General features: G+C 46.7%; 1 protein-coding gene across 1 annotated transcript in view; it reads right to left on the bottom strand.

Moving 5' to 3' along the window:
* Positions 1-13,568, bottom strand: part of LOC142576314 (uncharacterized) — a 78,215-nt gene that overhangs the window by 47,407 nt on the left and 17,240 nt on the right. The window lies entirely within an intron of this gene.

Genomic DNA, 13,568 nt, shown 5'->3' with positions numbered 1-13,568 from the left:
GCGCCCTCGATTTGTCCCCTGGTTTGCCCACCCGCTGACAAGTGTCACATGTCCTCACGAAATGGTCTGCGTCCCGAAAACACCCTGGCCAATAGTACTCTTGCAAGAGACGGTCCTTAGTTTTCTTAACTCCTAGGTGTCCGGACCACGAACCCCCGTGTGACAAGCGCAACAGATCCTGACGATAGCATTGAGGCACGACCAGCTGATCGAACTCCACTCCTCTGCGGTCTAGATACTTCCGGTACAGGACTCCCCCTCTTTCCACAAAACGCGCAGTTTTCCTGGCGATACCTTCTTTGACATTGCAGCGCACGTTTTCCAGGCTGCCATCCTTTTTTTGCTCGGCTATCAAAGCCGTCCGGCTGACTTTTAGCAACCTATCAAGTCCGTCTGACGTAGGCGCGATGAGCAAATCAGTAGATAGCTCTTCTAACTTTCCCGCGTCGGGCGTTTCCTCTCCAGTATCTGGCGCCTTTAACGTTACAGACTCAAGTTTATTCAGTTCGGGCGTGCTCGGAATATCAGCTTGCTGCGCCTCTGACCCTTTTTCGTTGTTTGATAACGTCGGCCCCGCAACTACCGCCTTTGCAGCGAGCTCCCGAACCTTCGATCTGGTTAAGGCCTGAACACTAGCTTCACCAAACAAAAGCCCCTTCTCGCGCAGGAGGTGATCGGACCTGTTTGAAAATAGGTACGGGTACTGGGGTGGCAGCATAGGTGACACTGCCGCCTCTGTCTCAAGCGTTCCGAAAGGTCCTTCAATAAGCACCTTTGCTACCGGCAGACACACGCTATGAGCTTCCACGGCTTGCTTGATCCATGCGCACTCGCCCGTGAACATATGGGGTTCTACGTAAGACGGGTGAACTACATCCATCGTAGCTGCGGAATCGCGAAGCACTCGGCACTCTTTCCCGTTCACGAGGAGGTCTCGCATGTAAGGCTCGAGAAGCTTCATGTTCTCGTCAGTGCTGCCTAATGAAAAAAACACAACTTTTGGTGTTGTTTCCGGACACTGCGCCGAAAAGTGACCCGGCTTCTGGCACGTATAACAAACGCCCGCTCGCCTCATCTCGAACCGCTTTCTGCGTTCGGCTTCGGCTGCCGCCGTCTCCTTAGGTTCGGTCGCACTGCTTCCACTCGCATCCGCACTACGCGTGTTCCCCTTTGCTCTCATGGGTGTGAACTTCGGCCTCTCAAACTTCGAGCCAAATTCACCCTTTTGACCGTCCTTAGCTCCGCGAGCTCGACGCGTCACAAACTCCTCGGCTAGCTCAGCGGCTTTAGCCACCGTACAAACGTCTGGCCTATCCAAGACCCAGTATCGCACGTTCTCCGGTAACCGATTATAAAACTGTTCTAGCCCGAAACACTGCAGAACTTTATCGTGGTCACCAAACGCTTTCTCTTCTTTGAGCCACTCCTGCATGTTCGACATAAGCCTATACGCAAACTCTGTATATGACTCACTTCTGCCTTTCTCATTTTCCCGAAACTTCCGACGGAACGCCTCCGCAGACAGCCGGTACTTTTTTAGCAGACTCGATTTTACTTTGTCGAAATCCTCTGCTTCCTCTCTATCCAAGCGAGCGACTACGTCGGCCGCCTCGCCGGGTAACAAAGTGAGCAAGCGCTGTGGCCACGTTTCCCGAGAGAACCCCTGCTTCTCGCACGTTCGCTCAAAGTTAACCAGGAACAAACCAATGTCCTCTCCAAGCTTAAACGGCCGCATCAGGTCAGTCATTTTGAACAATACGCGTTCTCCTGCACCGTGTGCCTGACTTCCATTACGAGCGCGTTCCATCTCTACCTCAAGACGCTTCATTTCCAAAGCGTGTTGACGCTCTTCTTTTTCTTTCTGCTCTTTAAGTTCGCGCTCCTGTTTCTCTTTTTGCTCTTTAAGTTCGCGCTCCTGTTTCTCTTTTTGCTCTTTAAGTTCGCGCTCCTGTCTTTTTGACCTCTCCTCAATAGTCTCAAGGCATTCCGACAGCTCGTCATCCTCAGCCTCTAACTCAAGAATAGCCTTTAGCAGTTCTGGTTTTCTGAGTTTGTCCGAGACATCCAGACCCAACTCTCTTGCAAGCTCCAGCAATTTCGGTTTGCGCAACGACTTCAAATCCATGGCTGCTCTGAATGCTGCTTTCTCTACTGCTTACTATTGTCTTGCCGCAACTAACCCGGCAGCAACGACAACCACAATTACCAGCTCTGTTTCTGACACTAACAAAAGCCTGGCAAAGCTCAGAAGAAGAAAGTCCCGCACTCACCAAACCTCGCAGGCAGGAATTCCGCGCAGTCGTTCCGCTGCAGGCAACCAGTCGTCACACAGGGCTCGTTGCACTGCTCCCGGATCGTCGTTGAGCTGCTCAGCATACTGTCAACTGCATCTCTTTGCTGCTGGCCTCCGTTGTCGCGATCTCGCCGCTGGCAGACCGTTGTTTGAAGTCGTAGGCGATCTCACCGCTGCCAACCAGATGTTTGGGATCGGACTGCTGGTACGATCTGTTGGGAACTCGGCGCTGACGCCCGTGGTTGTACCTGGGTCGCAAGCCCCAAGGGTAGCGTTGGCCTGGCGGCCTGGGGTACAACTGCAAGCATCCGAAGGTCCCGGCAAAGCATGAGTCGACTGGTAACAACGAAACAACTTGTTTATTTTAACATCGCAAAGAGTTGGTGGTCAGGTTTGACCGAAGTAGAGAGACGGGAGAGCACTTCACTCAACAGAAGAAATCGGAGCCCTCCTTTTGGCGTCCGGGGGCAGCTGTTTTTATACTCTCGCAGTTGAGGGCAAGAAGGAACCCCTCAAAAGACGAGCACGTGAATGTACAATGGGCTAATGGTGACGCACACTGTCGTAGCGCTGCGCACGATCTCGTAGCACCCTGTCGTGGCGCTGCGCACGATCTCGTAGCACCCGGTCGTGGCGCTGCGCACGATCTCGTAGCACCTGGTCGTGGCGCTGCGCACGATCTCGTAGCACCTGGTCGTGGCGCTGCGCACGATCTCGTAGCACCCTGTCGTGGCGCTGCCGGTCGGACACAATGACTGGAACGAGATCCCTGCTTTGGCATCGCCTGTTTCGGGCCCAATAACTGGAATGAGATCCCTGCTTTGGCATCGCCTGTTTCGGGCACAATGACTGGAACGAGATCCCTGCTTTGGCATCGCCTGTTTCGGGCCCAATAACTGGAATGAGATCCCTGCTTTGGCATCGCCTGTTTCGGGCACAATGACTGGAATGCGAGGAGGATCCCTAGGCGGTCGCATCGCCGCAGACGCGCCTGGAAACACCTGGCGATGAGTGTTGCGGCGACGACGATCGGGCCAAAATGTCTGCCGCCCCGCCGCAGACGCGCCGGCAAAACCACGTGTCGCAGGCGAAACGCAACACTGCATTGCCACTGCCAAACATGCTGCAAACGAATTTTTGAACGCTACGCACTGTGAAGACAAGTAAAATATGTATTTTTTCATGAAAGAATATACTCGTATGTCCCAAAAATTGTACCCGAAATAACTGATATCAATGCTTCCATGTTTTTTGTCTATTTAAGAAGTAAAGGAAATATTACACGAACCTTAGAACTATATGAGTTCGAAACCAGCAAAGCAGTGCATGCAGCTGATGTGAAAAATATAAAGGCCATGAAGTAAACAAGGTGAGAAGAAATATTTTAATGGAAACTTTCATTCAAGAACATTGTTTACATTTTTGTACAAATGCAATGGCCAGGGAAAAATATCAATGACGCTGTCCTTTGTTCCAATGTATTGCGCAGGAGCAGCTGTCACCTGTTGCGTATTGTGAGTAATTGCACCGAAATTATAGTCGCAACAGCGAGCACATATAAAAAGCAGGAGTTATGCAAAATATACGAGGGTGAGTCAAATGAAAGTGAGCCAATGCGAATATATGAATATATGACAAATGGCGTACTTCATTTAAAAGTAGTCTCCATGACCATTTAAACATTTTTCTCAGTGACTAACGAGTCGCGTGGTTCCCGTCTCATAAACTTTCTTGGGTTGCTGCTTCAAAAAGTCTGTAACTGACTCTTTGACGTCATCGTCCGACACGAATATGGTTCCCTTGAGCTGTTTCTTCAAATGCCCCAAAACGTGGAAGTCGCAAGGCTATGGGTCTCGGCGGTATGGCGGATGTTGCAGCGTTTCCCACTTGAATTGTACCAGTTTTTTGTTAACCACATCAGCGACGTGGGGACGGGCATTGTCGTGGAGCAAGATGACCCAATTTATCAATTTTCCACGTCGTTTGTTCTTGATTGCGACACGCAGCCGACCCGACGTTTCGCAACATTGGAAACGATTCATAGTCACTTCAGGTTTAGAAAAGTTGATCAGTAATGGCCCACGACGATCGAAAAAAAGTGACTAACACGTTTACGGCGGAAATGATGACCTTTCTTTTCTTTGGCCTGGCGGATTCGAATGTTTCCACTGTAAGCTTTGCCGTCGTGTTTAAGGCTCGTAGTAGAGACACCGTGATTCGCCCCCGGTCACGCACAATTGCAGACAAGAAGTCGTCACCCTCATTGTGATACCGGATCAGGTGAGTCAAGGCAGCGCCGAACCTCTCCGTCTTCTGGCAGTGGTTGAAAATCTTGGGCGTCCATTGCGCGCACAAGGGCCGATAACCGAGATGTTCATGAATTATGCTGTTAACCGAACCGTGAGTGATGTTGACACGCTCTGCCAGTTCATCAATGCTTATCCTCCGGTATTGTCTAATCAGCTCATCAACGTTTGCAATTGCGTTGGAGGTGCACGGCGGCTTTGGACCGGTCTTGGATCGTATTTGAAACTCTCACGTCCTTCTTTGAACCAGTTGCTGCAATGCTCCACAGTGGCCAATGAAATACAATGTTCAATGTACACGGCAGCCATACGGTGACTAATTTCTTTTTGGGAAACACCTTCAGCCGTCAAAAACCTCACGACACCACGCTGTTCAACTTTTGGAGCGTCCATTATGTCACGCAACCAATGTTCAACCAAGGGTATGAGAGCATTAAAGAACATTTATCCTCACAACTGCATGTCACTTTTGTAAATGAGAAATGCCTGTGTGCTACGCTCATGCTTCGCAGACAATGAACAGAACCATTATTGCGCGGCTTTGGTTGGCTGACTTTCATTTGACTCGCCCTCGTACATTAGAAATGCGAAGATACAATGAAATATACAAATGCGAACATAAAGCTTGATAAATGGCAGAAAAAGTGTCACTTGAAAGAAAGTTCACTGCATGTACGCACAACACCTCGCAAGAAAATATATAAATATACGTATAAGGCTCCAATACATCTACACATTTAAGAAAAATTCACATGAATAAAACGCGTCAAACAAGACAAACAAGACAAATAATCAGGCCTGCCCCCTCTCCTTCCACTCCCCCTGACGTATCGCGCGTGACGGAAGGCGGCGCGCTTCGTCCCCGCTTTTCTCCCTTGCGCGCACAAGACTGAGCCACAATCCAGTGGCGTCGCCAGGGGGGGGGGGGGGGCTTATGGGGCTTCCGCCCACTCCCGAAATTTTTTCAAGCTGTCCATGCACCGCCGTCCAAAGCAACCTCCGACGCCGGCAATCATCCTGGATTTCGTCCACAATGTCTTTTTCACGCTCGAAAAGACATTTCACCATGAACATTGCGAAGTATGGCTGGATTTCGCGGTAACGCCCATGCACCGGGAGTTACATAACGCAAGCAGCCCCGTCCGAGCACGAAGTTTCAAGGGCATGTTGATGGCGAATGGGCTCGCCGCAGCTTCTCGCGCAGGCCGCGGAATCTACGGAGCGCACCGATGTCAATTCCAAAACTTTATGGGCATAACGTTCTCATAAACTTTTGATGTGAAAGGTGCATTGACATTTCCAAAGTTGGGCTTTAAATTTTCAGTTGCAGAACTTTGTGGGTTTAATGTTGTTTTAAACATTCGACGGCAAAGGTACATCGAATTTTCTAAAATCTTACATCTGAACATGCAATGGGACAAGCCAAATCAACACACTATCAGACAAGTTGACAAAGCACGCAGCGAGGTTCGATAAGACGAAACGTTGTAGTGGTTCATTTGTGCCGTCACATCACAAGAAAATCAACATTTCTTTCTCACCTATGCCAAAGCATCCATGTCAAGACACTAAAGCCAGCCAAGGTAACTACGTTCTTTGTTATTTTTTCTACTTTGGCTTTTATTCGCGAAGATACATTGAGCCTCTTCAATTCTGTTCTCGCTACCCGCGGGCTGCTGGAGCGCATGCGTTTTTCTCGTGTTGCCCGACCACTGCGCGGCGCCCTTCGGCGCGCGTTCGTTTTTCTCTGGCCGAGTGGATTTTCGCCTGGCAGAGTTTTGGACGCTTTCTGGATGGCAGACAAGTAAAAGAAACAACGGTCGCTCGTCGCCATTACTGCGGGGACTCGACGGATTGCACTGCGTTGATTGCACTGCGACAAGACCCCTCTGGAAAGTCTTGTCTCGCCGGTGTAGGATAGCGAGCAGTATGCGCATGGCTCTCGGGGGACCAAGCGTCTCACGTTTTCTTCGATATTCCTAAGGTAGCCACACTAGGTGCACAAAGTAGGGATTCAATTGTGGCCTACATACTTTCCTTTGCGTTTATTAATTTCGGTGGCACCGCCCCTCAAAAGGAAAAAAAAATACATTGTTGCGGCGCCGCGAATTGTCGCATGGTGAAAGTTCGATTTTGTTACTTTTTCTTTTGCAGAAAGTAATGGGCCACGGGACGCTTCAGTTACCGGATACTTTTATTACATTATTGCGATAGCAATTCTATGGACACTCCAGGTCCATTCCTGCTGTTGCCGTGGCCCTCATGCTTCGTATAAAGTCCAAGGGCGATAACATCGTGACCGCGCGCCACATGCTGTAGGTGCGAGTGAAAGCGTAGCAGGGTGGAGGGAGGTTGGAATGGGTTAGCTGGCGATGGTGGCCGATTCTTGTGTGCGCAAAAGAGAACAGCGGGGAGCAAGCGCGCAGCCTTCCATCGCGCGCATCAGGGGGAGTGGATTGAAAGGGGGCGGGAGTTATGATTCTGTGAATCTGTGAGTGTACAACATGTTTAGTTGCCTTGTTTGATGCATTATATAGAGTGACTTTTTCTTAGATACGTAGATTTATTGAAGACTTATACGTATATTTAAATATCTGGTTGCTAGGTTTTGTGTATACATGCAGTGAGCTTTGCTTCCAGTGACACTTTTTTGCCCTTTATCAAGCTGTGTCTTCGCATTTGTATATTCCATTGTATCTTTGTGTTTCTAATGTACGAGGGCGAGTCGAATGAAAGTGAGCCAACCCACCCCGGGCAATTATAGTTCCGTTCATTATCTGAGAGGCATGCGCGTAGCACACAGGCATCTCCCATTTAAAAAAAGTGACACGCAGGTGTGAGGATAAATATTCTTTAATGCTCTCATACACTGGGTTGAACACGGTTGCGTGACGTAACGGACGCTCTGGAAGTTGAATAACGTGGTGTTGTGAGGTTTTTGACAGCTGAAGGTGTTTTCTTAAAAGAAATTGGTCGCCGTATGGCAGCCGTGTACGTTGACAATGCATTCCATTGGCCACTGTGAAGCGTTGGAGCAAACGGTTCAAAGAAGGACGTGAAAGTCGCAAAGACGATCCAAGACCAGGCCAAAGTCACTATGCAATCACCCCCAAAACAACTGCAAAGGTTGATGAGCTGATTAGACAAGAACAGAAGATAAGCATCGACGAACTGGCAGAGCATGTGAACATCAGCCACGCTTCTGTTCACGCCATTATTCATGAACATCTCGGTTATCGGCTCTTGTGTGCGCAATGGATGCCCAAGATTTTGAACCACGGCCAGAAGACGGAGAATTTCGGCGCTGCCTTGACTCATGTGATTTGGTATGACAATGAAGGCGACGACTTATTCTCTGCAATTATGATCGGGGCCGAACCATGGTGCCACTATTACGAGCCTGAAACACGACGGCAAAGCTTACAGTGTGAACATTCGAATTCACCACTCCGAAAGAAAGCAAAGACCATCATTTCTGCCGTGAAGGTCTTCTTGACTTCTTTTCATATCGTCAGGGGCCATTACTGATAGAATTTGTGAAATATTGTGAGTATCAATTGTTTCTGATACTGTGAAACGCCTGATCAGCTGCGTGTCGCAATCAAGAACAAATGACGTGGAAAATCGAGGAATGGGGTCATCTTATACTACGACAATGCCCGTCTCCACGTCGCTGATGCGGTTAATACAAAACTGACGAAGTTGAAGTTGGAAACGCTCCAACGTCCGCCATACAGCTCAGACCTGTCGCCTTGCCACTTCCACATTTCTGGGCAACTGAAAAAAACAGCTCAAGGGAACCAGATTCGTGAGGGATGATGACGTGAAATAGTCAGTTGCAGACTTTTCGAAGAAGCAACCCAAGGAGTTTTACGAGACGGAAATCACGCGACTCGTTAGTCAATAGGACAAATTTATAGACTACATTTAAATAAAGTACCCCGTTTGTCATACGTTCGCATTGGCTCCCTTTCATTTGACTGGCCCTCGTATATTTTGCAGAACTCCTGCTTTTTATGTGTGCTCTCTGTTGCGACTATAATTTCTAAGCAATTACTCACGATACACGTCCGGTGACAGCTGCTCCTGCGTAATACATTGGAACAAATGACAGCGTCATTGAGATTTTTCACTGGCCATTGCATATGCACAAGAATATAAACAAGGTTCTTGAATGACAATGTTTCATTGACATATTTGTACTGACTTGTTCATTTCATGGCCTTCACATTTTTGATATCAGCGGCATGCGCTGCTTTGATGGTTTCGAACTGATATAGTTCTAAAGCTCGTGTGATATTTTCTTTACTTACTAAATGGATAAAAAACATGAAAGCATTGATATCAGGCATTTTGGGTGCAATTTTTGGCACATACGAGTATATCCTTTTTCGAAAAAAAATACATATTTTATTTCTTTTGATAGTGCGTAGCGTTCAACAATTCGTCTGCAGCATCGTTGTCAATGGCAGTGCAGTATGTATTTGATCCATGCATTCATGTATTTGATTCCTCGACAAATTGTTTAAGTGGAAGCCTTAGCTCGGGCCCAACTCTGAAGCGGCCTGTTGAACTAAATGTAAAACGCAGAAGCGCTTTTCTGTGATAACCCCTGGATCGCTTTAATGAAATTTGTTGTCTTTGAGGGAGAAAGTTAAATTATAGTGTCTGTTGCAAATGAAATTTCGACTTAGGGCCTGAATTTTGTTTAAAAAATTTTGAGAAATTCGAAAGATCGAAAGATATAGAACGACTTTTACAAATTAATAGCTCTGCATTAAGAACAGATATTGCGGTTCTGTAAACGGGACCTTTTATAACAGTCAAAGCGGACAAATTTGGTACGTCAATTGGTATATTACGTGAATTGGTTACGTTGTGTACAAGGGCTGTGCAAAAGCCGTATTTCTATAGTAATAAATGGTTTTAGAATCATGTATAACATAACAATGTACTATTAGATGCATTTCACAGTATTTTGATATCATTTTTGTTGTTGAGTTACAGAGATTTAAACTTGACAGTTTCGTTTTCTCAAAATTTGCGATTTATGCCAAACTTTAATAAAAAATGTACAACTTAAATGAACAATTCAAAACCAGCAGTCACTAGAATTTGAGTTGTTCTTTTAAATGCAACAAACCTCGGCAAATTTGGTGAAGTTGTTGCTGAGAAAAACGAATTCTCCTTGTACATGTATTTAGATACTTTGATGTTTTTCTTAACTTTGTTATTATTGTTTATTGTTTTGTTGTCATTTGACCCACCCTGCTTGGACCTGTACAAGGTTTGCAGTATTGAATAAAGAAAAAGAAAGAAAAAGATACGAGCACCCGAGCTAAAGCTTCCTTTTAAGGAGGAGGCCGAGCTGCAACGTGAGCCCCTCCCCTGAACAAAATTTCTGGCTACGCCACTGCCACCATCGTCGGCTCACCCATGCCACCACCCTACGCTTTCACTCGCACATACAGCATGCGGCGCCCGGTCACGATGTTATCGCCCTTGGACTTTATCCGGAACATGATGGCGACGGCAGGAATGCGCCTGGAGTGCCCATATAATTGCTATCGCAATAATATAATAAGAGTATCCGGCAACTGAAGCGTCCCGCGGCTCATCACTTTACGCAAAAGAAGTAACAAAATCGAATTTTCACCATGCAACAGTTCGCTGCGCCGCAACAATGTCTTTTTTTCTTTTGTGGGGCGGGGACACCGAAGTGAAATAATCCCGAAGGAAAGCATGTTGGCCACAATCGAATGCCTACTTTGGGCACGTAATGTGGCTACCGAAGGAGTATCGAAAAAAAAAACGTGAGGTACTTGGTTCACAGAGAACCATACGCGCAGTGCTCGGTATCCTACACCGGTAAGACAAGACTTTCCGGGTAGGTTGTGCTCAAGCGAACGCGTTGCAATCCGTCGAGTCCCCACAGTCATGGCAGCGAGCGACCATTGTTTCTTTGTCTTGTCTGCTAGCCGGAAAGTGTCTAAAACTGTGCTAGGCGAAAAACCACTCGGCGAGGGAAAAACGAACGCGCATCAATGTGTGCAGCGCGTTGGTCGGGGTAATGAGAGGAAAACGCATGCACCCTGACTGGCTCTGGCAGCCAGCGGATAGCAAGAACAAGAAAATTGAAGGGGCTCAATGTGTTTTTGCGAATAAAAGTCAAAGTACAAAAAAAGAAACATAAGAACGTCGTTACATTTGCTGGCTTAAGTGTCTTGACATGGATGCTCTGACGAAAATGAAAAAAAAAATCTTGAAATTCTTTTCTGAGACATGACGGCACAATTGAACCACCACAACGCTTCGTCTCATCGGACCTCGCTGCGCGATTTGTCAACTTGTCTGGTAGTGTGTTGATCAGGTTTGTCCCGTTGTATGGTCCGTTGTACGATTTTAGAAAAGTCAAAAAATTAAATTATGAGGTTTTACGTGCCAAAACCCCTTTCTGATTATGAGGCACGTCGTAGTGGGAGACTTCGGAAATTTCGGCCATCTGGGTTTCTTGAACATGCACCTAAATCTAAGTACGCGGATGTTTTCACATTTCGCCCCCATTGAAATGCGGCCGCCGTGGCCGGGATTCGATCCCGCGACGTCGTGCTTAGCAGCCCAACACCATAGCCACTAAGCAACCACGGCGGGTTTTAGAAAAATCAATGCGCTTTTGGTGTCAAATGTTTATAACAACAATAAACCCACAAAGTTCCGGAATTGTATATTTAAAGCATGACTTTGGAAATGTCAAGGCACCTTTCGAGTCATAAGTTTGAGAACTTTATACCGATAAAGTTTCAGATTGGAAATCCATGCACTCCGTAGATTCCGCAGCCTCCGCTAGATGCCGCAAAGAGCCCGTTGGCCATGAAAATGCCCTTGAAACTTTGTGCTTGGACGGGGCTCCTTGCTTTATGTGACTCCCGGTGCATGGGCGTTGGCTCGAAATCAAGCCCGAGTTTGCAATGTTCGTGCTGAAATGTCTTTTCGAGTGTGAAAAAGACATTGTAGACAAAATCTAGGATACTTTCCGGCGCCGGGGCTTGTTTTGGTCGGAGGTGCATCACAGCACGAAAAAATTTCGGGGGAGGGGGGGCTGAAGCCCCCCCCCCCGTCTACGGCCCTGAGTGCCAGTGTTGGGAGAACCGTTGCTTGACTAAATAGCCTTGACCAGTGGTCTTATCGTCAGTTGTTTGCTTGGAAGCTTATCTGCAGGACGAAGCTGCGGTTTCTTGCGCGATCTTTTTTCGTTTTTTAATAAAGTATTTAATGAGGCTCTGTGAGACTGAAAATGAAGTTCTCCACTTATTCGAATGAAAAGGTGCAAAGAACAGAAAAATAGAAATGCGCAAAGAACAAGCTGCCATCCTCTCGGCTCAGCCTCGGAAGCTTTCGCTCGCACCTGCGGCATACGGCGCGCGGCCGCCATGTTATCGTACTTTGAATTTATATGGAACATGAGGGCGACGCCGACAACGATGGCTGAAATTCGCCTGGAGTGTTTCACCTTAACTTTGGGTTCCTATGCAAAATAGAGATGTTCAAGCATGAAGTATAGACGTTTCTGTACGCGTTCAAGCAGCTAATTCACATCTGATTATCTTCCACCCAATAGCTACACGTTCGAGGGAATGACAGTTGGAGCAGTGCTGGTATTTTTGGGTAAGTTCTCTGCGTTCCGCGATTTTCCATTGAGCCACGTCTAGGCTTGTGTCGAAAACACTGACGTGACTTTTAGTAGTTACGGTATACCAAAGTTAAAAAAAAAAGTTACTGGTTCGGGAGTGTAAGCTTTGCTATTCTTTCCTGCTGTTGCATCGTCCCGGTCATTTGTTATTTAGCAGTGGTTACAAATTTTGTGTCACAGCGAAATTCATGCGTGCGTAAGATCATTTAAGAAAGCAAATGAGTCGAGTGTGCCTTCTCTTTACTGAGAAGCTTTTGTTGCGACTAGTCGCGGACAATAATGTCCAGCTCATTATCTCTGCTCCAAACGTTCGCTTCAAATTTCGATAAAAATTTATCGAGAGAACAGTTCGCATTGGACACAATAAAACTTCTATGGGAAAAATTTGGCTTGTCGAGAGTCAAGTGGGCCCAAAATAATCAGTGTGGGATTATTAGCGGGAAAGTACCAAATTTCTGTCTATTGAAAACTTGCGCTGTATGGGATATTCAATGATGCGCAGCTTCAGAACTGTCCAATGTATCACGACGAAGTTTAAAAGCAATAAACATATTTCTGGAGAGACGCAAAATAATAAATGTTGCAGTTATACTTTCAGAGTGCCAAAGAACATGATAAAATCCGCGATAATTAGAGTTATGGATGCCTGTGGTGCGACGAAAATGTGCTGTTTGCGTACTGCTAGGTGTGTAAGGTGAACCATTGAAGTAAGGAAGTGCGCATTGTAAGAAACGTGGTGGAGGAATTTTGAAGTTCTACGCGTGTTGAAAGACCACGTCGGGAACTTCAAAAGTGCCGTGAGAGCATAACACTTCTTCGGGCAGTCAATTAAGCTTTAGAAGTGTTCATGGGAGCAAACAAATTATTAGGGATTGAAGCTGAATATATCTACATACCTGGGGGAGGTCAACCACGCTTTAAATTGTATTGGGTGTTTTAGGCCAACTTGTGCCAAGAATTAAAACAACTTGTGCGCTACGCGAATACAACCAACTCTGTCTTCTTGATTGATGTCTTGGGAAACGAAAACCATTCCTTAGCACGAGCCTGTCAATACACAGCAAAATTTTACTAACTTCTAAAGCATTGACTGAAACGACAAATGTGCAATGGAGAACCTGTAGAGCGCATTCAGAAATATTCAATTTAATTATTTGCATGAAGATAGCTGTTGTGGTTTAATTTCTTCGGGGGTTACAAAGAAAGCGTCTGAAATCTGAAAATATACGATGTGACCAGGCGCTTGGCGCGCCTTGTCATTAGCGGCCTCAAACATGTT

This window comes from Dermacentor variabilis, chromosome 3 (genome assembly GCF_050947875.1).
Source record: "Dermacentor variabilis isolate Ectoservices chromosome 3, ASM5094787v1, whole genome shotgun sequence".
Taxonomy (NCBI): Eukaryota; Metazoa; Arthropoda; class Arachnida; order Ixodida; family Ixodidae; genus Dermacentor; species Dermacentor variabilis.
Note: the sequence above shows the minus strand (reverse complement) of the source record. Positions and strands in the feature narration are given on the sequence as shown.